We start from the raw sequence: 22780 nt of genomic DNA on the forward strand, positions 1-22780 counted from the left end.
GTTGTCATCTTTGCTTTGCTGTCTCTCTGCCTTCGTCAATATTTTAGGTAGTAAGGGTTTGTGGGTGATGTGGGAGTGGTATGTGTATAAGGTGCGTGTATTTGGAATTGTCCAATGTGGTTGTGTTTTGTAAGAGTGTATTTTGAGCGCGGCGGTGTGTTATCGCAAGTTTATCACTGACATTTGGTGTTACCGCCAATGTTGTAATGAGGGCCATAGTGATTAGGCTCAAATGGAGTTCACGAGAAAATCTCCAAAAACAAATGTAAGATTTCAGTGTGCTCTAAAAAAAACATGTTTAGGCTGCTAGTGAAACAAGCTGCTTGAAACACTATCGACAGCTGGTGACTAACATGGAAGATCGGTCAGGCACCCGCAAACAGGCTGGAAACACTGAAAGATAACCTTTGTTTGTGCTCAAAGATGACGATAGTCCCACGCCAATGAGCTGACACCACCATCATCAGTTTTGTGAAGACACGAAAGAGGATCACAGTAAACTTAAAAAGCTACTTGCTCACTTTGAAACACAGTTAACATGTGTGAAAAATTCAGGATGCGGGTGTGTGAATAAGCATTGTGAAGGTCCAACACTACTATAAAGTATCCTGTTTGAGCACTGACAACACCTCAGCCAGGGTGTGCATTTAGAAATTGTCTTTGTGGAGGTAGCTGTTGACTGACCACAAAAAAAAAAAAAAAAAAAAGGACCTTTTAGTTTTTTTTGTGCACAAAGAAATGAAAAAGAAAAAGAACCACAACCTATCTCTGGAGGTAGGACAACCTACTCTGCGCTTGTGCAGAAGAGAGATGGAAACACTCGCTGGAGCAAGGAAGATTAGCTCTCCATCAGACACTAAATGAACATAGCAACAGGTCATGAGCTTCGCAGGTTTCTAAACGTAGATGACCACTGCTGTTGCTTTTGCCATCTCCATTCCTCCCAATGACTCCCTCCCATTTCTGTTAGTCAGCATAAACCTTGGCACTGAAAAAATAAAAAATACCAAGCCAAAGGCACTTTACCGTCAAGTCTGCGAAGATCCACATCCAGAGCCGATCCCAAATAGCCTGCTCTTCCTTGCCAGCACCAAATGTTGCGGCGTTAGTCACACAAGCGCAGAACATTTTGATAGCTGCCTGTGGATCTTCCATGGTGTGTACAAGCTTGAACTTTCTGGTGCAGAGCCTGTGGGTGTCTAAAACTGAAAAACTTTATAACAGAGGGCACAAAAACGCATAGACCTCAGGCAGATTATGTTGTGACTTTAAAGACTCATATTGACTAGCAGGCTGTATGTCACCACACTAGACTGAGGAATAATAGTAGGTAAGAGACAAAGAGCCCACACAAACAGTTGTAGACTACAGTTCTAAGAAAGAATATTATTTTTCCACACTATGTTCTATCTTGCGTGTGATGTTTAATTGAAAGACAAGTATTAAATGGAACATTTGTTGTACACACACGGGCAGTAAATATGAACACACACTCAATGCTTAACCCCAGACCAATAGGTTTTTTATATAGAAAAATATTCTTCTCTTAATTTATTTTAGATCCACAAGATTCTGAATTCAAGTAAGTACATAAATTGTAAGGTACTTGGCATAAGCAAATATAGAACTTGGAATGAAAACAGTAAGGTACACAGTTCTGGCAAATATGCAAATAACCTATTTTAAAACAGGGCACTGCAAAATTCAACAGTTCCTGTAGGAGGTAAGTAGAAGTTAATTTAGCAGGTAAGTAAAGCACTTACAAGTTCGGTCTCCAGGGCATAGACTGGCGACTGTTCGGGGTTCAAGTCAACCACAAACACCCAGCACCAGCAACACAGGGCCGGTCAAGTGCAGAGGTCAAAGTAGCATAGGCGCTTATGGAAAAAAGGGGTGCTCCGATTCCACTCTGCTAGCAGGTAACTACCTGCGTCCTCTGGGAGCAGACCCGGGGAGTTTTGTAGAGCACTGGGTTGGGGGGTGTCCCAAACAGGCACACAGGGCCAGCCAGGTGCAGTGTGCAAAGTAGGTGTCAGGTTTTGAATAGAAATCAATGGAGGGACCCAGGGGTCACTCTGGTGATGCAGGTAGGGCATGGGGTTCTTCTTGGGCCAGCCACCGACTGGGCTAGGATGAGGGACGCCTGCTGGTCACTCCTGGATCAGTAGTTGGTTCCTCTCGGGCCTGGGGGCTGCAGGGGCAGTGCTTCTTCCAGGCGTTGGGGTCTCTGTTACCAGGAAGTTGCGGTGAGGGGGAGCCTCTGGATTCTCTCTGCAGGCTTCACCGTGGGGATGCAGGGAGATTGTCTCAGGGTGGCCACGTCGTTGGAGTCACCTGGGGGTCCACGCTGCAGTGTTGGTTTCTCTGGACACAAGCTGGGGGCGTTGGTGCAGAGTGGTGGGGACTCACGCTTCAGGAGTGAGGTGGGTGTCCCTTTAAAGATGGTTTCTTCCTTGTTGTTTGACAGAGCCCATATCCACTAGGGTTTTTTGGACCTTTGGGTTGAAGGGCAGTCCCCCGAGTCGGCAGAGGTCGCTGGTCCCGCAGGATGCGTCGCTGTTGCAGGTTCTTTGAGTCTGGACACAGGCAGGTAGGGCTGGGGCCAAGTCAGTTGCTGTCTCCATCTTCTCCCCGGGTGTTTTGAGGTTAGCAGTCCTTTAGGTTTTCAGGAAATCTGAAATCCTGGGTTCAAGGTCGCCCATAAATACTGAGTGTAGGAGGGTGTTAGGGCTGGAGGGCAGTAGACAATGGCTACTGACCTTGAGGATGGCTACACCCTCCTTGTGCCTCTCTTTGGGGAGGGGGGCACATCCCTATCCTTATTGGGTAAATCCTCCAAAACAAGATGGAGGATTTTCCAAGGAGGGGGAGAGGGTCACTACAGCTCTGGTCAACTAAGGGGTGGAACTGGCTGAGGGGGTGACACCTCCTTGTTTTTCTCATTATCTCCGCCGGACTTTCCACCCAGAGTTGGGGCTGTGTCCAGGGGGCGGGCATCTCCACTAGCCAGAGTGCCCTGTGGCAGTGTAACACGAAGCCTGAGCCTTTGTGGCTCACTGCTGGGTGTTACAGTTCCTGCAGGGGGAGGTGTGAAGCACCTCCACCCAGTGCAGGCTTGGTTTCTGGCCTCAGAGAGCACAAAGGCTCTCATGCCAGGAGGTCAGAAACTAGTCTCTCTGTGGCAGGCTGGCACAGACCAGTCAGTCTTGCATTGAAGGATTGGGTAAAATACAGGGGGCATTTCTAAGATGCCCTCGGAGTGCATTTTGTAATAAATCCAGCACTGGCATCAGTGTGGGTTTCTTATTTGGAGAACTTTGATATCAAACTTCACAGTGCTCAGTGTAGCTATTATGGAGCTGTGGAGTTCGTTTTGACAAACCCACAGACCATGTTCTTAATATGGACACACTATATTTACAATGTCTAAGAATGGACTTTGACACTGTAGGGGCATATTGCTCATGCAGCTATGCCCTCACCTGTGGAATAAAGCCCTAAGGCAGGGTGCATTAAGGCCTGCTAGAGGGGTGACTTATGTATGCCAAGGCAGTATTTGGTGTGCATGCCATCCTGAACAGGATGCCATGTCAACTTTGCCTTTTTATCCCCACCAACACACACCAACTGCAATGGCAGTGTGCCTGTGTTAGGTGAGGGATCCCTTAGGTTGGCACAACACATGCTGCAGCCCTTAGGGACCTTCCCTGGTCACAGGGCCCTTGGTACCACTGGTACCTTTTGCCAATCAACCATTAATCAATCATTAAATGTATAAAGCGCGCTATGTACCCGTTAGGGTTTCAAGGCACCTAGGGGGGGCTACAGCTGCTATCGGTCGAAGAGCCATGTCTTGAGGAGTCTCCTGAAGGTGAGGAGGTCCTGGGTCTGGTGCAGGGAGGTCGGGAGTGAGTTCCAGGTCTTGGCGGCGAGGTAGGAGAAGGATCTGCCGCCAGAGGTCTTGCATTGAATTCGGGGAGCGATGGCAAGGGAGAGGTTGGCAGAGCGGAGTTGGCGGGAGGGGACGTAGAAGTTGAGTCTGTTGTTCAGGTAGGGGGGTCCGGCGTTGTGTAGTGCTTTGTGCGCGTGGGTGAGGAGTTTAAAGGTGATCCTCTTGTCCACGGGGAGCCAGTGGAGGTCCTTCAGGTGGTGGGAGATGTGGCATCGGCGGGGTATGTCGAGGATCAAGCGGGCGGATGCGTTTTGGATGCGTTGGAGTCGTTTGATGTCTTTTGCTGGGATGCCTGTGTAGAGTGTGTTGCCGTAGTCAAGTCTGCTACTGACGAGGGCCTGGGTCACCGTTTTTCTGGTTTCCGTCGGGATCCACTTGTACATTCTGCAGAGCATGCAGAGGGGGTTGAAGCAGGAGGAGGAGACTGCGTTGACCGGTTTGGACATGGTGAGAGCGGAGTCGAGGATGAAGCCTAGGTTGCGTGCGTGGTTGGCAGGAGTAGGTGGGGGACCCAGTGCGGTGGGCCACCAGGAGTTGTCCCAGGCAGAGGGAGAGCGACCGAGGATGAGGACTTCCGTCTTATCGGAGTTTAATTTCAGGCGGCTGTTTCTCATCCATTCGGCGATGGATTTCAGTCCCTCGTGGAGGTTGGCTTTGGCGGTGTGTGGATCTTTAGTAAGGGAGAGGATGAGCTGGGTGTTGGCGTAGGAGAGGATGCTGAGGTTATGCTGACGTGCCAGCTGTGCGAGGGGTGCCATGTATACGTTGAACAGCGTTGGGCTTAGCGCAGAGCCTTGGGGGACGCCGCAGATGAGGTTGGTGGCTTCGGAGCGGAAGGGTGAGAGTCGGACTCTCTGGGTTCTGCCGGAGAGAAAAGAAGAGACCCAGTTGAGGGCTTTGCCTTGGATTCCGGCTTCGTGGAGACGAGTTAGTAGGGTGCGGAGGCAGACTGTATCGAAGGCGGCGGATAGGTCTAGGAGGATGAGGGCTGAAGTTTCGCTGTTGTCCATTTGCTGTCTGATGTTGTCTGCGGCGGCGAGGAGTGCAGTCTCTGTGCTGTGATTGCGTCTGAATCCGGATTGGGAGGGGTCTAGGGTGGAGTTGTCTTCGAGGTAGTGGGTGAGCTATGCGTGGACGATCTTCTTGATGACCTTCGCTGGGAAGGGGAGAAGGGAGATCGGGCGGAGGTTTTTGAGGTCGTTGAGGTCGGCCTTGGGTTTCTTGAGGAGGGCTTGGATATCGGCGTGCTTCCAGCTGTCCGGAAAGGTTGCGGTGTTGAAGGATAGGTTGATGATCTTGCGAAGTTGGGGGGCAATGGTGGAGTCGGCTTTGTTGTAGACGTGGTGTGGGCAGGGGTCTGAGGGGGATCCTGAGTGGATGGAGTTCATGGTCTTTCAGGTTTCGGCGTCATCTACGTGGGGTCCAGGTGGTGAGGCGGTCGGCGTGGGAGGAGTTGTCGGGGTGGGGTCTGGCGGAGGTGTGGTGTTGAGGCTGTCGTGGATGGCGGCGATTTTCTGGTAGAAAAAGGTGGAGAGTGCGTCGCAGAGTTTCTGGGATGATGGGACGTCGTTGACGCTGGCGTTGGAGAGCTCCTTCACGATGCAGAAGAGTTCCTTGCTGTCGTGTGCGTTGTTGTTTAGGCGTTCTGTGAAGTGGGAGCGTTTGGCGAGTCGGATAAGTTGGTGGTGCTTGCGGGTGGCTTCCTTGTGGGTTGCGAGGCTGTCGGGTGTGCGCTCGAGAAGCCATTTTTTCTTGAGTTTCTGGCAGGTGCGTTTGGAGGTGATCAGTTCGTTTGTGAACCAGGCTGCTTTTTTCTTTTCTTGGTTGACGGTGGGCCTCTTGAGTGGTGCGAGGGTGTTGCCGCAGTTGAGGATCCACTGTTGGAGGTTGATGGCAGCGGAGTCCGGGTCGGACGGTGGGTTCTTGGCGAGGGTGCTGGTTAGTTGGTCTTCGGTGACTTTTCCCCAGCGGCGGTGTGCCGGTAGTGGGGTGCGGTGGTGTTCGGTGTTTTTCTTGAATGTGAAGTGGACGCAGTGGTGGTCGGTCCAGTGGAGTTCAGAGGTGTGGCTGAATGAGATGTGGTTGCTTGCAGTGAAGAGTGGGTCTAGGGTGTGACCGGCGATGTGGGTGGGTGTGTTGACCAGTTGTCTGAGTCCGAGGTTGATGGTAAGTGATGCGGTGTTGGCGTCGTTGTTGTTCTCCAGGTGGAAGTTGAGATCTCCCAGGAGGATGTAGTCCGTCGAGGCGAGGGCGTAGGTGCTTGCGAGGTCGGAAATGGTGTCACTGAAGGGGGCTCTTGGTCCTGGAGGTCGGTACTAGGGACTTATCCGTGTGCGAGGGGTGTCCCAATTGTGGAAATAATGGTACATTTTAACTGAAAGAACACTGGTGGTGGGGCCTGGTTAGCAGGATCTCAACACACTTCAGTACTCAGTAGAGTCAGCATCAATAGCAGGAAAAAAGTGTTTGGGGTAGGAGGGGGTTGTGGACTGCAAAAAGGAGGCATTTTCCTACAGAGGGTGTGTAAGCTTGTTGAGGAGACAGTGTTAATTTTTTGTGTTATTGATAGAGAAGCCAAGGGTAAAGGTCAGGTTACGCAATTGGTTAATGTGGGCGGGGGCATTAACATGAGTGTGGGGGCCACCAGGAGTCGTTCCAGGCAGAATGGGGTGTAGGCAATCACAAGCAATTCTTGTCTGAGTTCAGCTTGAGGCAGCTGACGTCCATCCAAGGGCAGACTGCTCTCCTCCCATTGGGAAAATGCATCTTGGCTTGAGCAGAGTCGTCCGACATGGAGAGGATCAGTTGGGTGTCATTGTCGTAGGAGACTATCTTTACGTCGTGTTTGATGATCTTAGTGAGCGAGCCATGTAGAGGTTAAAAAGCTTCTGGCGGTGTGTGGATCCTTGGGCCACTCTGCAGCAAGTGTCTAAGTTCTGATGTGAATGGTGGTAGTCTGACCCTCTGTGTTCTTCTGGTGAGGAAGGACCAGATCCAGCTCAGGGCTTTGTCTCAGATGCCGGCGTCGAGCAGCCTGTCACAGAGGCTGAAGTGGGAGACTGTCTAAAATGCAGTAGAGAGGTCTAGAAGGTTGAGTGCGGCAGTACCTACGCTGTTCAGTATGATGCGTATGTTGTTGGTGGTGGCTAAAAGTGCAGTTTCGGTGCTGTGATTGCTTCCAGATCGGAAATGGGAAAGTTCGAGGATACGGTGTCTCTCGAGGAACTCTATCAGTTCCTAGTGGATGGCTTTTTCCGTTACCTTGGCTGGGAAAGTGAGCAGAGACATGGGTCAGTAATTCTTCAGCTCCCTATGGTCGGCTTTGGGTTTCTTGAGAAGCGGGCGGATTTTTGCGTGTTTACAGTCTGAGGGGAATGTGGCAGTCTTAAACGATAGGTTGATGGTTCAGCAAAGCTCTGGTGAAATGATGGGAATGACAAGCTTGAGGATGTGATGAGGGCATGGATCGGAGGGTGCTCCCAAGTGGATGGAGTTCATTATTCTTTGGGTGTCCTCTACAGTAATGGTGGTTCAGCAGTTCATATCTGGTGGGGGAGCAAGGTCCATGGTGCTGAGCGGTGAAGGCGGGCTCTGTATGCTGAAGCCTTTGTAGATGTCCCAGATCTTACAGTGAAAGAAGGTGGGGAAGATCGTTGCGGAGGTCTTGGGAGGGAGGGATGGATGAGGTTTCTGCCCTGCGGTTCGTGAACTCTTTGACAAGGATGAAGAGCTCTTTGATATTGCGAGTGCTGGTGTTGAGGCATGCTTGAAATGCAGCTTTTTGGGTGGCTCGTATGTTATGGTGGTACATTGTGTCAGTATTTTTGTAGGCAGTGCGGTTTGGTGGATTTGCGGAGGCTCCATTTGCATTACAATCGTCTGCAGGCGCGCTTGGATTGATGTAGGTCTTGCGTAAACCACTTGGGAGTTTTGCTATGTAGATTCCATGCCAATTTCCTTAGGGGGGCTACATTGGCTGCACATTCAGAGTCAGCGCTTTAGTTTGCCTGCGGATTCATTGGAGTGGTTGACAGCGTTTGGTGATCTGTGCTTCTGTGACTATACCCTAATGTTTGGGGGTTAGGGAATGTGGTGGCGTGCAGTGTTTGAGTAGGTTAAGTAGATGCACTTGGTCAAGCCAACAGTGTTTGGAGGTGTGGATGAAGGTGAGGTTGTCCCCTGCTGAGAGAATGGCGTAGAGGATGTGAAGGGGTTTGTGGGTAGGGACGATGACTAGTTGTTTGACGCCGAGAATTGTGGGGTCGTACAGGATGTTTGATGTATTGGGGGTCATTGAGGGTATCAAGCTGTAAATCGAGATCACAGAGTGGGATGTAACAGGAGGAAGTGAGTGCTTGGAGAGGCAATGAGGTTGACAATGTCTTGTAAAGACTGGGGTTGAGGTGCAGGTGGCCTGTAGATGAGGGTGCCACGTAGGAAGGTGTTTCGGTTGGTCAGGATGTGGAAATGTAGATGCTCATGCGTTGACAGAATGTGACTAGATGATGAAAGGCGGAGGTTGTTCTAGTAGATTATGGCAATGACACCTCCAGGAAGGTTGGCTCTGTCCTTGTGTATGATTTTGTAGTTGTGCGTAATGGCCGTGGCAATGTCCATGGTAGCTGCAGGGGTGATCCAACTCATAGCGAGATGGTGACGTCCAGAGCTGTTGAGTCGAGGTCTCAGACTTGTAGTGCATGCTTGACGAGGGAGCATGTGTTAAGGAGCAGTGAGGAATCATGGGGTGGTACTTGGGAGTATGCTGGAGCAGGCGCAGCAAGAAAATGATCCATGTTTGTACATGTGGTCAGCTTGGTGGCATGCTGATGATCTTATGGGGTTGAGGGCACGTAGAGTGCTTGCGTTAAACCAGCAGAAGGGGTGAGAACCAGGGTCCCTGGTGCTGGGTGGCGTCCATGCACAAACAGGCTTCCCTGTGGAGCACTAGCGTGGCGGCCGTCGTTAAGGAAGAGAGGTATGGAGGCGGTGGTCCAGCAATAAGGAGGTGGGAGAACGCTTTGCATGGGGCGGGTGGGGATGCTGGGACACCAGCAGTGCAGGGTAAACACAAGAGGGAGAAAAAGAGAAAAGGACAGAAAAGCAGCAAGTGAAAGGGAAAAAATGGTCCAATTATTATGCCCAATGGAGCCTCTGAAATGGGGGAGACTTAAAAAAGAGGCTTTGAAAAAAGTGCAAATAGGACAGGAAGTGCAGTGACTAGTTGCAGACTCACTAAGGGGGATTATGCATCCATGTGTGGGAAGAATAGCCAGCACATTTAGATGTGCCAGCTGCACCATTTCATCCTGCCAAGGGTGGGCCATCAGGATATTTATGATCCAGTCACACCTGAGCTTCCTTGGCGTGTGCCTGTCTGGAGGGAATGCACAAGAGATGATGCGTCACCCACCCAAACATGTAGACATGCCAGTAGGCAGTAAATATTTAAGAAAATAAAACGGCAAATTTATTAATGTGACATTTTCAGCCACACAAATTAATGTTAGACTTGACCATAAGTTGTGATTTTGAATTGCGAGTCCATAGACATCAAAGTCCAAATTTTGTTTTTTTCAATTCGAAATTAGACAGGCTGCTTCAAGGTAACCCTGATGTTAGCTTAAGTGAAAGTTAGGCCTTGCGGTGGTGAAAGACAAGTGTAATAGTTTTTGTATTACCACAACAGGTTAAAATTAAAAATACACGTCCAACTTGCCCCTGCCCTTTGATCTGTCCCAGGCCCACTAAAGGGGTTACATATGTTTTAAAAATAAAGGTTTGAACCTGGAAAGATTTAACTTGACAGATCAAAATGGAAGTTTAGAACTGCACACACAGACTCTGGAATGACAAGCAAGTTATGTTGACGTACTACTTAATTGGGATGCACAATCATTACTGTGGGCGCACTAGTAGCCTTTAATTTACAAATCCAGGGCATAGGTAAGTACAATTTATTAGGGACTCATAAGTAAATGAAATATGCCAACTGTGTTAAGCATACATCACCATATTTTAAGGCAAGAGCGCATGCACTTCAGCACTGGTTAGTAGTGGTAAAGTGCTCAGAGGCCCGACAACAAGAAAAAGTCTGAGAAAGAGAAGGAAGGCCAAAATTTGGGGGTGAACCTTAAGAGAAGGACATTTGACAATAAGCAAAAACGCAAAATACATACAGATATTGTATTTGATTCTCATTTTTGAACCACTGTAACAATATGTCCTGCAGAAAAAAATATAAACTGAGCAGATAGGATAGATGCTCGTACAAAATACCAGTAGACTGGACTAACCAATTAACTGAAAGAAGAAATTGACTGCCCATACACAATTAAGTTCAGCTGCTAACTGTATATCAACTATATTAACAGGGGAGCTATACTATATGTGAGTTATACTAAGTATGATGATGTACCTCAACTAACCAGTACCTCACCTACTTATCTCAAATGTCCGTAATACAAATGAAGGTCACTCTTCTTTCCATGAAAGAAACAGTAATGGGGCAGATGTCAGACAATACAAGTTCGTATAGATCCTCTGAAAAATGGCCATTTAATTTTGGAATCCTTGAGAAACACTGCACTGGTCGCCACCATACTCTACACCACTCTACTCTGTACTAATACATTCTGCACCAATACACTCTATTCCACTGTATTCTATGACACTGCTCTGTCCCATGCCACTGTACTCTACGCCAGTGCACTCTAAACAACTGCACTGTATGCCGCTGCCCTTTACTCTGCACCACTGTACTCTATGCCACTGTTCTCTGTGCCACTCCACTGACACTCCAAAACTGCACTCTATCAATCAATCATTAGATTTATAAAGTGCGCTATGTACCCGTTAGGGTTTCGAGGCGCTGGGGAGGGGGCAGCTGCTATTGTTCGAAGAGCCATGTCTTGAGGAGTCTGCTGAAGGTGAGGAGGTCCTGGGTCTGGCGTAGTGAGGTCGGGAGTGAGTTCCAGGTCTTGGCGGCGAGGTAGGAGAAGGATCTGCCGCCAGAGGTCTTGCGCTGGATTCGGGGGACGATGGCGAGGGCAAGGTTGGCAGAGCGGAGTTGGCGTGAGGGAACGTAGAAGTTGAGTCTGGTGTTCAGGTAGGTGGGTCCAGTGTCGTGTAGTGCCTTGTGTGCGTGGGTGTGGAGTTTAAAGGTGATCCTCTTGTCCACGGGGAGCCAGTGGAGGTCCTTCAGGTGGTGGGAGATGTGACATCGGCGGGGTATGTCGAGGATCAGGCGGGCGAATGCGTTCTGGATGCGTTGGAGTCGTTGGATGTCTTTAGTTGGGATGCCTGTGTAGAGTGCGTTGCCGTAGTCGAGTCTGCTACTGACGAGGGCTTGGGTCACCGTCTTTCTGGTTTCTGTTGGAATCCACTTGAAGATTCTGCGGAGCATGCGGAGGGTGTTGAAACAGGAGTAGGAGACTGCGTTGACCTGTTTGGACATGGTGAGAGCGGAGTCGAGGTTTCGTGCGTGGCTGGCTGGGGGGCCCAGGGCGGTGGGCCACCAAGAGTCGTTCCAGGCCGAGGGAGAGCGACCGAGGATGAGGACTTCCGTCTTGTCGGAGTTTAGTTTCAGGCGGCTGTTGCTCATCCACTCGGCGATGGATTTCAGTCCCTCGTGGAGGTTGGCTTTGGCGATGTGAGGATCTTTGGTCAGGGAGAGGACGAGCTAGGTGTCGTCAGCGTAGGAGAGGATGCTGAGGTTGTGCTAACAGGCCAGTTGTGCGAGGGGGGCCATGTAGACATTGAACAGCGTTGGGCTTAGCGAGGAGCCTTGGGGGGACGCCGCAGATGAGGTTGGTGGCTTCCGAGCGGAAGGGTGAGAGTCAGACTCTCTGTGTTCTGCCAGAGAGAAACGAGGAGATCCAGTTGAGGGCTTTGTCTTGGATACCGGCTTCGTGGAGACGATTTAGTAGGGTGCGGTGGCATACCGTGTTGAAGGCAGCGGAGAGGTCTAGGAGGATGAGGGCTGAAGTTTCGCCGTTGTCCATTTGTTGTCATCTGTGGCGGCGAGGAGTGCAGTCTCTGTGCTGTGGTTGCGTCTGAAGCCGGATTGGGAGGGGTATAGGATGGAGTTGTCTTCGAGGTAGTGGGTGAGCTGGGCGTTGACGATCTTCTCGATGACCTTCGCTGGGAAGGGGAGGAGGGAGATCGGGTGGAAGTTTTTGAGATCGTGGAGGTCAGCCTTAGGTTTCTTGAGGAGGGGTTGGATTTCTGCGTGCTTCCAGCTGTCCGGGAAGGTAGCGGTGTTGAAGGAAAGGTTGATGATCTTGCGGAGTTGGGGGCGATGGTGACGTCGGCTTTGTTGAAGACGTGATGTGGGCAGGGGTCAGAGGGAGATCCTGAGTGAATGGAGTTCATGGTCTTAAGGGTTTCAGCGACGTCTACCTGGGTCCAGGTGGTGAGGCGGTCGGCGTGGGAGGAGTTGTTGGGGGTGGGGTCAGGGGGAGGTGAGGTGTTGAAGCTGTCGCGGATGGCTGCGATTTTCTGGTAGAAGAAGGTGGAGAGATTGTCGCAGAGTTTCTGGGATGGTGGGACGTCGTTGACGTTGGGGTTGGAGAGCTCTTTCACGATGCAGAAAAGTTCCTTTCAGTCGTGTGCGTTGTTGTTAAGGCGTTCTGTGAAGTGGGAGCGCTTGGCGAGTCGGATCAGTTGGTGGTGTTCACGGTTGGCTTCCTTGAGGGTTGCAAGGTTGTCAGGTGTGCGCTCGAGGATCCATTTTTTCTTGAGTTTCTGGCATTTGCGTTTGGAGGTGATCAGTTCGTCTGTGAACCAGGCTGTTTTTTTCTTTTCTTGGTTGACGGTGGGCCTCTTGAGTGGTGCTAGGATGTTGGCGCAGTTGAGGATCCATTGTTGGAGGTTGATGGCGGCGGAGTCCGGGTCGGTGGGGTCGGGTGGTGAGTTTTTGGCGAGGGTGCTGGTTAGTTGTTCTTCTATGGTGACTTTTCCCCAGCGGCGGTGAGGCGGTAGTGGGGTGCGGTGGTGTTCGGTGTTTTTCTTGAAGGTGAAATGGACGCAGTGGTGGTCGGTCCAGTGGAGTTCGGAGGTGTGGCTGAAAGAGATGTGGTTGCTTGCAGAGAAGAGTGGGTCAAGGGTGTGACCGGCGATGTGGGTGGGTGTGTTGACCAGTTGTCTGAGTTTGGAGAGGTTGGTGGTCAGAGATGCGGTGTTGGCGTCATTGTTGTTCTCCAGGTGGAAATTGAGGTCTCCCAGGAGGATGTAGTCTGTTGAGGCATGGGTGCTTGCGAGGTCGGAGATGGTGTCGCTGAAGGGGGCTCTTGGTCCTGGAGGACGGTATATGAGGGTTCCTCTGAGGGTAGTGTTGGGGTCCGTGTGGATCTGGAAATGAAGGTGTTTGGCTGTCTTGAGGGTGTCTTCCGTGTGGGTGTGGATCTTGAGGGTGGATTTGTGGGCGATGGCTATCCCTCCACCGATTCCGTTGGTGCGGTCTCTTCTGGTGCTCTTGTAACCGTCAGGGATGGCGATGGCGATGTCTGGGGCCGAGGAGTCGTTCAACCAGGTTTCGGTTAGGAAGACTACGTCTGGGGCGGTGGTGTCGAGCAGGTCCCAGAGCTGGATGGCGTGCTTTCGTGCGGAGCGTGTGTTGAGGAGGATGCAGTTCAGGTGGTTGGTGTTGGTTGTTGTAGGCTTCGTTGTTCTGTTGCAGGTGAACTTGCAGGTGCGGCAGGAGAAGGGTCCTTTGGTGTGCTTCGGGGTGGCCTGGAAGCAGGCTGTGGATGGGCCAGGGTTGAGGGCGAGGAGTTCGCTGGCTGAGTAGCGAAGGCTGGGGATGCGGGGGCGTGAGGACCAGGGGGGGTGGCGCTGGGCGCGGACCCGCAGCGCCAGCCATTAAGAAGGGAGGGGGGAGGGAGGAGCAGCTGGGAGGCGGGAGGGAGCGGCGAATGGGGACGTGAGGGGGGCGGGCCGCAGGGAGGCAGCGGCAAGGGTAGATCGGCAAGGGGGAGCGCCCAAGGGGCAAAAAAAAACAGGGGAAAAAGCAAGGCACAAACAGTAAGGATAAGTTCAAAAACAGTCACAAAATACAATTCTGGCACAAATTACAATCGGGGTACAGCAATCAGAAGGGGCACAACGGGGGCAGAAGCGCAAGGAGGCAAGGCGCTGAAAAAAAAAAAAAAAAACACTTACAGGACGGCGAAAAGCGGCACATGGGTCAAGTGAAGCTTAAACAGAGCCCACTAGACACCAGGGATGAGGCGCAGGAGGACTCCTGCGGGTGGAGGAGGGCCTCGAACACGCTAGCAGCAGCGTGGGTGGGGGTCAGGGGCACGAGACAGCAGGGTGGTGCTGCGGACGTGGGGGGCGAGCTCTAGACCTAAAGCAGGTCAGAGGTGGCTCACTCGCGACGCTCAGCGCCAGCCATTAAGAAGGGAGGGGGGGAGGAGCAGCGAATGGGGGCGGGGCCGCAAGGAGGCAGCGGCAAGGGTAGATCGGCAAGGGGGAGCACCCAAGGGGCGAAAAAAACAGGGATAAAAGCAAGGCACAAACAGTTAGGAAAAGTTCAAACACAGTCACAAACTACAATTCTGGCACAAATTACAATCGGGGTACAGCAATCAGAAGGGGCACAACAGGGGCAGAAGCGCAAGGAGGCAAGGTGCTGAAAAAAAGGAAAAAACACTTACAGGACGGCGAAAAGCGGCACACGGGTCAAGTGAAGCCTAAACAGAGCCCACTAGACACATGGGATGAGGCGCAGGAGGATGCCTGCGGGTGGAGGAGGGCCTCAACCACGCTAGCAGCATCGTGGGCAAGGGTCAGGGGCACGAGACAGCAGGGTGGTGCTGCAGACGTGGGGGGCGAGCTCTAGACCTAAAGCAGGTCAGAGGTGGCTCACTCGCGACGCCCAGCGCCAGCCATTAAGAAGGGAGGGGGGAGGGAGGAGCAGCGAATGGGGGCGGGGCCGCAAGGAGGCAGCGGCAAGGGTAGATCAGCAAGGGGGAGCGCCCAAGGGGCAAAAAAAACAGGGAAAAAAGCAAGGCACAAACAGTAAGGAAAAGTTCAAAAACAGTCACAAAATACAATTCTGGCACAAATTACAATCAGTGTACAGCAATCAGAAGGGGCACATCGGGGGCAGAAGCGCAAGGAGGCAAGGCGCTGAAAAAAAGGAAAAAACACTTACAGGACGGCGAAAAGCGGCACACGGGTCAAGTGAAGCTTAAACAGAGCCCACTAGACACCAGGGATGAGGCGCAGGAGGATGCCTGCGGATGGAGGAGGGCCTCGAACACGCTAGCAGCAGCGTGGGCGGGGGTCAGGGGCACGAGACAGCAGGGTGGTGCTGCGGACGTGGGGGGCGAGCTCGAGACCTAAAGCAGGTCAGAGGTCTACACCACACTATTCTTTACTACTGCACCCTATGCCACTGCACTCTAGGCACTATACTCTGCACTGCACCACTCTATGCCACTGCACTCTGCAACAAGTCTACTCTGCACTCTGACACTGCACCACTCTGCATTACTGCACTCTCTGCCACTCTATTGTATGCCACTCTATGCTACTCTACCACATGCCACTGCACTCTAAACTACACTGTACACCACTACCTTCTACTCTGCAACATTGCACTCTCCGCCACTGTACAGCAATTTACTCTGTACTACTGCATTCTACGCTACTGCACTCTATGCCACTCTACATCAATCCACTCTACGCAACTGCACTCTACAGCACTATAATCAACTCTGCACTGCACCACTCAACACTATGCCACTGCACTCTCTGCCACACAAGTCTACTCTGCACTCTATGCCACTGCACCACTCTACATTACTGCACTCTGCCACTCTATTGTATGCCACTCTACTTTGTCCCATGCCACTGCACTCTACGCAAATGCACTCTAAACAACTGCACAGTACCTCACTGTACTCTAAATGAACTTCACGCCACTATATAGCCATGCTAAACAGCAGCCACTCTGGTCAAAACACATTGGCAAAGCCAATAACTTGCGTAGACAAGACCTATTGGCTTTGCCAATGCCTGTTAGTACTATGAGGTAGGATGTCCCTGAAAGAACTGTGAATGTGTAAGTCCTTGTTTTAAACATGCAACTGATGCCTCATTGGGGGTAGTAAACGTTATATAAATACAATTACATCATAATATAGGCTGCTACAAAGTGTGCAAATACATCCCAGTTAAATTTTTAAAAAAGTGTTTTTCAAATACAGATTTGATTAATATATAGTTTATACCTAGAACTAACATTATTTATAACAGTCTAATGAAACCACACACTCCACAGCTCACCTTGGAACACCATTACAGTATCTCTGCCATTTATTTAGTGCTCACAAAATGCCTGCAGCGTCCCGAGCTGCTTCTAACGGCCCAATGAGGTGCTGTGACGCAGCTCGGGAACAGGTAACTAGTAGAAGGGCAGTGACACAAAAGAAACTCAGTAAAAGAGGAAAGCCGAGATTATGTAGTAAAAGAGGAAAGCCGAGATTATATATAGAATATATAATCGGCACGAGTACTGACCTTAGAGAAGGGGTAGCGCCGAACGCGGTACTGTTGCTCCAACCGCAATCCGTTGTGCCCCTGGCAATGCCGACTGTTAAAATGAACGCTCCAGAAGTGCCCGTGGAGGGGAGCAGTCCCAGACGGCGAAATTGACAAATTCGCCAGTGCGCATGCGCACAGTTGTGCGCATGCGCACATAACACAGCCGACCCGATTCGGACGGGGTGCGGCTAAAGATAGAACACCGGCAATGTACGCATACTAGTCTTCTTAATGAATATTTAAGGTGGTGATTTCACCGGTCACTCAAAGATGGCCGCTATGTTTTTTGTTACTTTTCAAGGACTTCTTCGCTTTCTACACTAGCCCACTTTCTGTCCCTTCTTGGACAGCTCAATAACCTATGTCGGCATTGAACGCATACTAGTCTTCTTAATGTATATTTAGGGTGGTGATTTCACCGGTCAGGTTAGAGGTTTATATTTTCTGACGAAGACAAAAGGGACACAGACTCACGATGCTCGACGTTTTTAAAATACAGGTGCTTCCTGATACCAACTTGTATAATGGTTATTATTTTCTTTGGTTCCTGTTAGTGCTATGATATGTTTGGTCACCTTTTATAATGCTCGTTTTAGTTTCCAAATTAATGTCTTGAACATGTACAATGCTGTGTATAGTGTATACGGACTACGATGCTATTTGGTTTTGTAGTAACTCTTTTATATCTTTGTATTTAGATCTTACATACAGGGTCATATTAATACCTAAATCTGAGCGAACTTACCTTACCTTCTTTATAAGCCATCATTCCGGATTTGGAATTTGTTGGATACCATTTTGATACATTATGATGTCTGCATTCTAATACTCATCTGGTATATTGAAACATCTCTTGATGTTAGATACATCTGCTCATAATTTAGCTTTGATGTTGTCGTAGTAACACGTTTGATAACAATATTTTCCAATTTTAACCGTCACACGATTATATTGTGTGCGGTTTTGCAACAAATAGGTGTACAATGGAATTTGTTCAAGTAAATAAACAAGCCACATGCTGCTGTTCTATTACGAATTTAGAATTAGGGTTATAATAATCATATATAAAGCCCTTTAACCTTTAACCGCAAATCTTTTCTCAACACTTACCGATTGTATTATCATTCTTTCAGGTATAAGAACACTCTTTCGTGATGTTCTACATTGCATGTGAGGTACATGTTTATTATATCCTCTCCTAGCCGAGACCAGAGAGATAAAGTAAAATTTTATTAAGGAAGTTGTTTTGGGCCTAATATGAAGAATTCAGATATAGGTTGTACAATATCAAGGTTAGTATGAGAGTTAATATTTTCAGGACTATCATATCCATTTAGTACCTAGTTTAGGAATATAATTTGGTCTTCTTTCTTCTTATAGTCTCAGACAATATTTTGAGACTTATGAATATGTGGACGATTAAGGTATTTACCTTTAGGAATAGTGAGTATAATCACCTGGGTGATGACATGACACATAGGGTTTATTCCCTCACAACAACTTTGGGACCTTTTCGAACTCATATTCTCTGCATGGCTGATTTTCTTAAAAAATATTTGCATCTTTATTACTTGAGCACCTAGCTCTGTTCACAGTGAATAAATAGTCATCTACCATCTTTGTAACATTCAAATACTATTGATAATGGACACTTGGTGTTGGTCCTCTTTGCACAATTTATATTATTATTTCACATTTTTGGTGACTTGATGTGACTTGATGTGTTTTTATATCTATCTATAGTATGTGGTTATTTTTGCATTTTTTTTATATAAAATAACTTTAACCAATAATATAATGTTTTGTATTATAATTTATCAGCCTTGAAGAAGTCCAGTTTTGGATGAAACACGTGTCAGCTGATGCTCCATGATCATCATAATAAGACTATACAATGTTCTGACAGATGCAATTCTGTCCATCTTGGCTGATGCTCCATGATCATCATAATAAAAATATACAACATTCTGACCAATGCAATTCTGTGCATCTTTATTGTATCATTTCTTGTGCTGTGATTTGTTTCTTATAATATGTGTTGTCTTTAATAACATTTTGTATGTATAAAAGAATTGGTTTGTATATCATAATAAGAGAATCAACACCTTTGCTGTTAATTTAAAATATTATTTTAAGAACCACCAGAAACTCACAGTATTTTCTTTAAGCCAGTATTGGCCTTTAATATGTTCACATAATCATTACTCTGTGTGCTCCGCTATCCTTTTTTCTTGTTCTATGTCACTGGTCTTCTGTTATAGAATTCCGGTATGCACATCATGGCAATGATGTGCTTTAGTGTATGAGCACCTTTAGCTATTATTACATGTAGAGGACTATGGGAATATGCATCTATTGCTTTTTCAGTGTTGCCATTCTGTTGTGTTACTCCTCTTCATCTTTACTTCTGGGTGCAGAAATGTCCAGGGCTTCCCCTCAACTGGTCCTTGGGGATATAAGGAGGCCATTCTCACTGGCCCTTAGGGAGACCGACTAGTCCTGGGGTCAACTGGGGACACTCCTTAGTCCTGAGTCGGGGACAGGGAGTTCCTCCTTCCAGTTCTCCATGGTGGTCCTAGGATCCAGCATCAAGGCATAGAAAAATCTACCGGAAAGAGAGAGTCTCCCCCTTGTGCAAGAATTTTTAAAAGGGAGAGGAAGCTTCCAAAAGACAGGCAGCCCTGGCGAATCAGAGGGTGCCTTGTCACCTCTTCAGACTTGCCACACCCTCCTGCACAGCATGCTGGGACAAACCAAAATAGCATCATCCAGGGGCAGCTGGTCACATCAGCACCTGGGGTGTCACTTCCACTCCTCTCTGACATCCCTGCCATGGGCTTTCACATTAGAATTTAAAGAGGAAACCGCTGGTGGGTTGGCTCCAGTTGTCTGGGTACTCTCCTTTATTCAGTGGGCATGGGCAGGCCCAATCTTTGGTACAGTGTGACATCTTGGTGATTGATGCATACCATTCTACCCCATCCCTTTCTTCCTCAGGAGCACAGAGAAGTACTGCTAATTGGTCCTATTGTGTCGGGGGGCTTGTTGTTCGTGCTGCTGGAGAAAATGTAATTGACTGGGCACAGCAGGGTGACAAAAAGACGGGGCTTTGTTCCTATGCTGAGCCGGGGAAATATAAAAACTCTGGATGACCCATGAGATGTACAGCTATAATTTTGGAGGTTACATGATTGATATTCCACCACAGGTTACACCCCAATTCAAGACGTCAATGGTCTCTGTAGGCCAAAGGGGTGTGACACTGCACTCTATGTGTATAATGGGGTGCAACCATAGACAAAACTATAAATCACACTGACTTTTCCTATTAGTGTACACTACCCTAATAAGATATATCCCAGGTGAATACCTAATCCAGAAGAGTTCTTATGGTGATAGGCTACCTGTGCACTGTTACAGGGCTGGACAAGCCAGTAGTCCACCATGCGCAGCCAGCACACATGTGCACCCATGTTCATGTTTAACCAGCCAGATGTCCCTTGCCCTTCCTACGTCGCAGCAGCTTTATCTTAGAAGGCAGACACTGCCAGTAAACATGTGCAGTCCGCTTGCCATATCAGCTTGAGTGAGCCACCAGTAGTTAGACTCTCCCACAGTAAAAAGTCCAGAACCAGGTGAGCAAAAAATAAAAATATCTGGGTGTACTAAATGGAAGGAACACAATTGCAACATGGGTTGCTGCCAGCTGAAAGTAGGGAAGGGATATCCATCACTCATGGCTATTCTTACCTACTCAGCGGTAACAAATGGCAATGGGTTGTGACAAAACACATCCCTCCCCAGTTGTCTATTGCCACTGAGAACTTTCACTGGCCTGCCTATTCCAAGACTAGGCCCGGGCAGTAAACTCTGCTTTGCTTGCAGAATTTTCAGAATTCAGGCACTCGACACAAAGTAGCACAGAGTTCCCAAATTCCTCCAAATTTGGTTACGTTCACATGCACAAGATCTGGTTCTTATATTCTCAGGCTGCTAACGAGAATATGGGAGATTTCACACCCACTCACATGGCTTCCATCCGCGACACAGCAATATAGTGTCGTTTGTGAGCATGAACACACCTTGAGTCGATTTTCGACTCGAGAAGCAGCTAAATCTACTCAAAAAGTTGTTTTCAAGCATTTTTTTCTCCTCTATCAGACCGTTCAAGTTGTTTTTTAGCGTGAGAAGCCTTTTTTTTTGTTTTTACTTTTTTCTCCAACAAGAAAGAAGTGCCCCGGAGACTCCGATTTCCTGTTCCTTTCCAGCAGGCTCCTCCCAGTGCTCTGCCCAGCTCCTGGTCATTTTTTACTTGGATTTCGAGGTGGAAAGAATTAGGAACTTTCTTTTTGTGATATCACACAAGTAAGTTCAAAACCTGTTGTGTAAGGGTGTTGCTTGTTTGATAGGGCATGCACCAATATTTCTTTGTATTTGTATTTTTTTTAAAAATTTCATTGGGGGGGTTTGCATTTCATTTTTCACCTTTTGTAAAGGGAAAATGGTGTACATTTCAGTACATTTACTCCATGTTTGTTACATGTGCAATATTCATTCCAACAGGCCATTTAACCAGTAGGCCCAGTACTAGTCCTCAGTGAATGATAGAAATGTTTCTGTGATATATGTTTTTAAAACATAGTTTAGGGCAGGGATTTATTTAGAATAAATTAGAAATGTTAGCTATTGCTTGTATTTCATGTTTTTTTCCAACAGAAAATATATATGTGGGGTAATATTTGATGCCATAGGAGGATGTGTGCTGTTGTAAAATGTTTATAGCTCAGTTAATTTTTGTGTTTTGCATTGCTGAATCAATGCTAGTGTTTCTTCAGTGTTACCATAATATTCCTCTTTTTTTCTGGCCAGTCTGTGTGTGTGTGAGTGAGTTTGACATCTGCCACCATTTGTCCTTGTTCTCCATGCCATGTGGCCAGGGGCCTTTTTGTATTGTCTGTGTACATAGGCTTGAACGTGTTCTTTGTTCTATATGCCTCCTTCCTCATTTTTGTTTTTTGCCCATGTGGCTGGTGGGATTTTGTGCAGCCAGCCGGTATACTTTTTGCCATATGCTTGCATGTGTTCTTTGTTTCCCATGCCCTTTTGCTTGCTGTTGTGATTTGACCATGCGGCTGGCAGACATTTTGTGTATCTAACCAGGGTGCCTTTGTCAAAGGCTTGCATATGTTCTTTTCTCTGTACCACTTTGCTCGTTGTTGTTTGACCATGTGGCTGGTGGCAATTTTGTGCATCCAGCCAGTTTGATTTTGCCATAGGTTTGCATATGTTCTTTGTTCCTCATGCCTTTTTGAGCGCTGTTGTTGTATTATCATGTGGCTGGTGGTCGTTTTGTGCATCCAGCAAGAGTGCTTTTGCCATAGGCTTGCATGTGTTCTTTGTTCCCCATGCCTCCTTGCTCACTGTTTTTGTTTGATCATGTGGCTAGTGGCCATTTTGTGCATCCAATCAGTGTGCTTTTGCCATAGTTTTGCATGTGTTCTTTGTTCCCATGCCTCCCTGCTCACTGTTGTTGTTTGACCATGAGGGTGGTGGTCATTTTATGCACCCAGCCAGTGTATATTTGCCATTGGCCTGCAAGTGTTTTTTCTTCCCCATGCCTCCTTGCTCACTGTTGTTGCTTGGCCATGTGGCTGGCAGCCATTTTGTGTATCCACCCAGTGCGCCTTTGCCATAGGCTTGCATGGATGGATGTGATATCAGTTTAATATTAGCGAGAGGATCATCGTTGTATATGTATATTATTAATATAATTATGATGATGCTATTTTACATGCATTTGTTTGCATATTTCATTTTCACCTCCTTGTCCCACAATAGGTTTCTTCTCATACTCCAATACCAACATCAGCAATTATTTATGCTTTTCAGTTTAATGTTTTTATTTTAATTTGTAATTTTACTATTCTTATTACATTTTTATTTTATATTATTTTTAAATATATTTTTTGCATTTGCCTTGCTCCATCAGGTGCACTGCCACACAATAGCATTCATTGTTTTAGGTATAATTCCATTTCCTCCTAGACATCCTGCCTGTGGTGCACTGCAAACACATCTGCGTCATTGTTATGATTATTCTATATCCCCTTGGGCTAACTTGCTTGCCATTGGTGCACACTAATCTTTATCTTTAAGGATGATTCCATTTACCCATGTGCCTCCCTGACACAGGTGTCTCCTTTAGAATAGATGGACATAAAGCAAAAAGGTATATCTGTATGTTGTGTTTTCCTGATTGTAAATAACATTTTATGGTTT

General features: G+C 48.1%; 1 long non-coding RNA gene across 1 annotated transcript in view; it reads right to left on the bottom strand.

Moving 5' to 3' along the window:
• Window positions 1-16551, bottom strand: part of LOC138296412 (uncharacterized) — a 64940-nt gene extending 48389 nt beyond the window's left edge. The window contains exon 1 of the long non-coding RNA XR_011203827.1: window positions 16478-16551. This is a non-coding gene — a long non-coding RNA (uncharacterized lncRNA). The remainder of the gene's footprint in view (window positions 1-16477) is intronic.
• Window positions 16552-22780: the final 6229 nt, after the last annotated feature.

Source organism: Pleurodeles waltl, chromosome 5 (genome assembly GCF_031143425.1).
Source record: "Pleurodeles waltl isolate 20211129_DDA chromosome 5, aPleWal1.hap1.20221129, whole genome shotgun sequence".
Lineage (NCBI taxonomy): Eukaryota > Metazoa > Chordata > Amphibia > Caudata > Salamandridae > Pleurodeles > Pleurodeles waltl.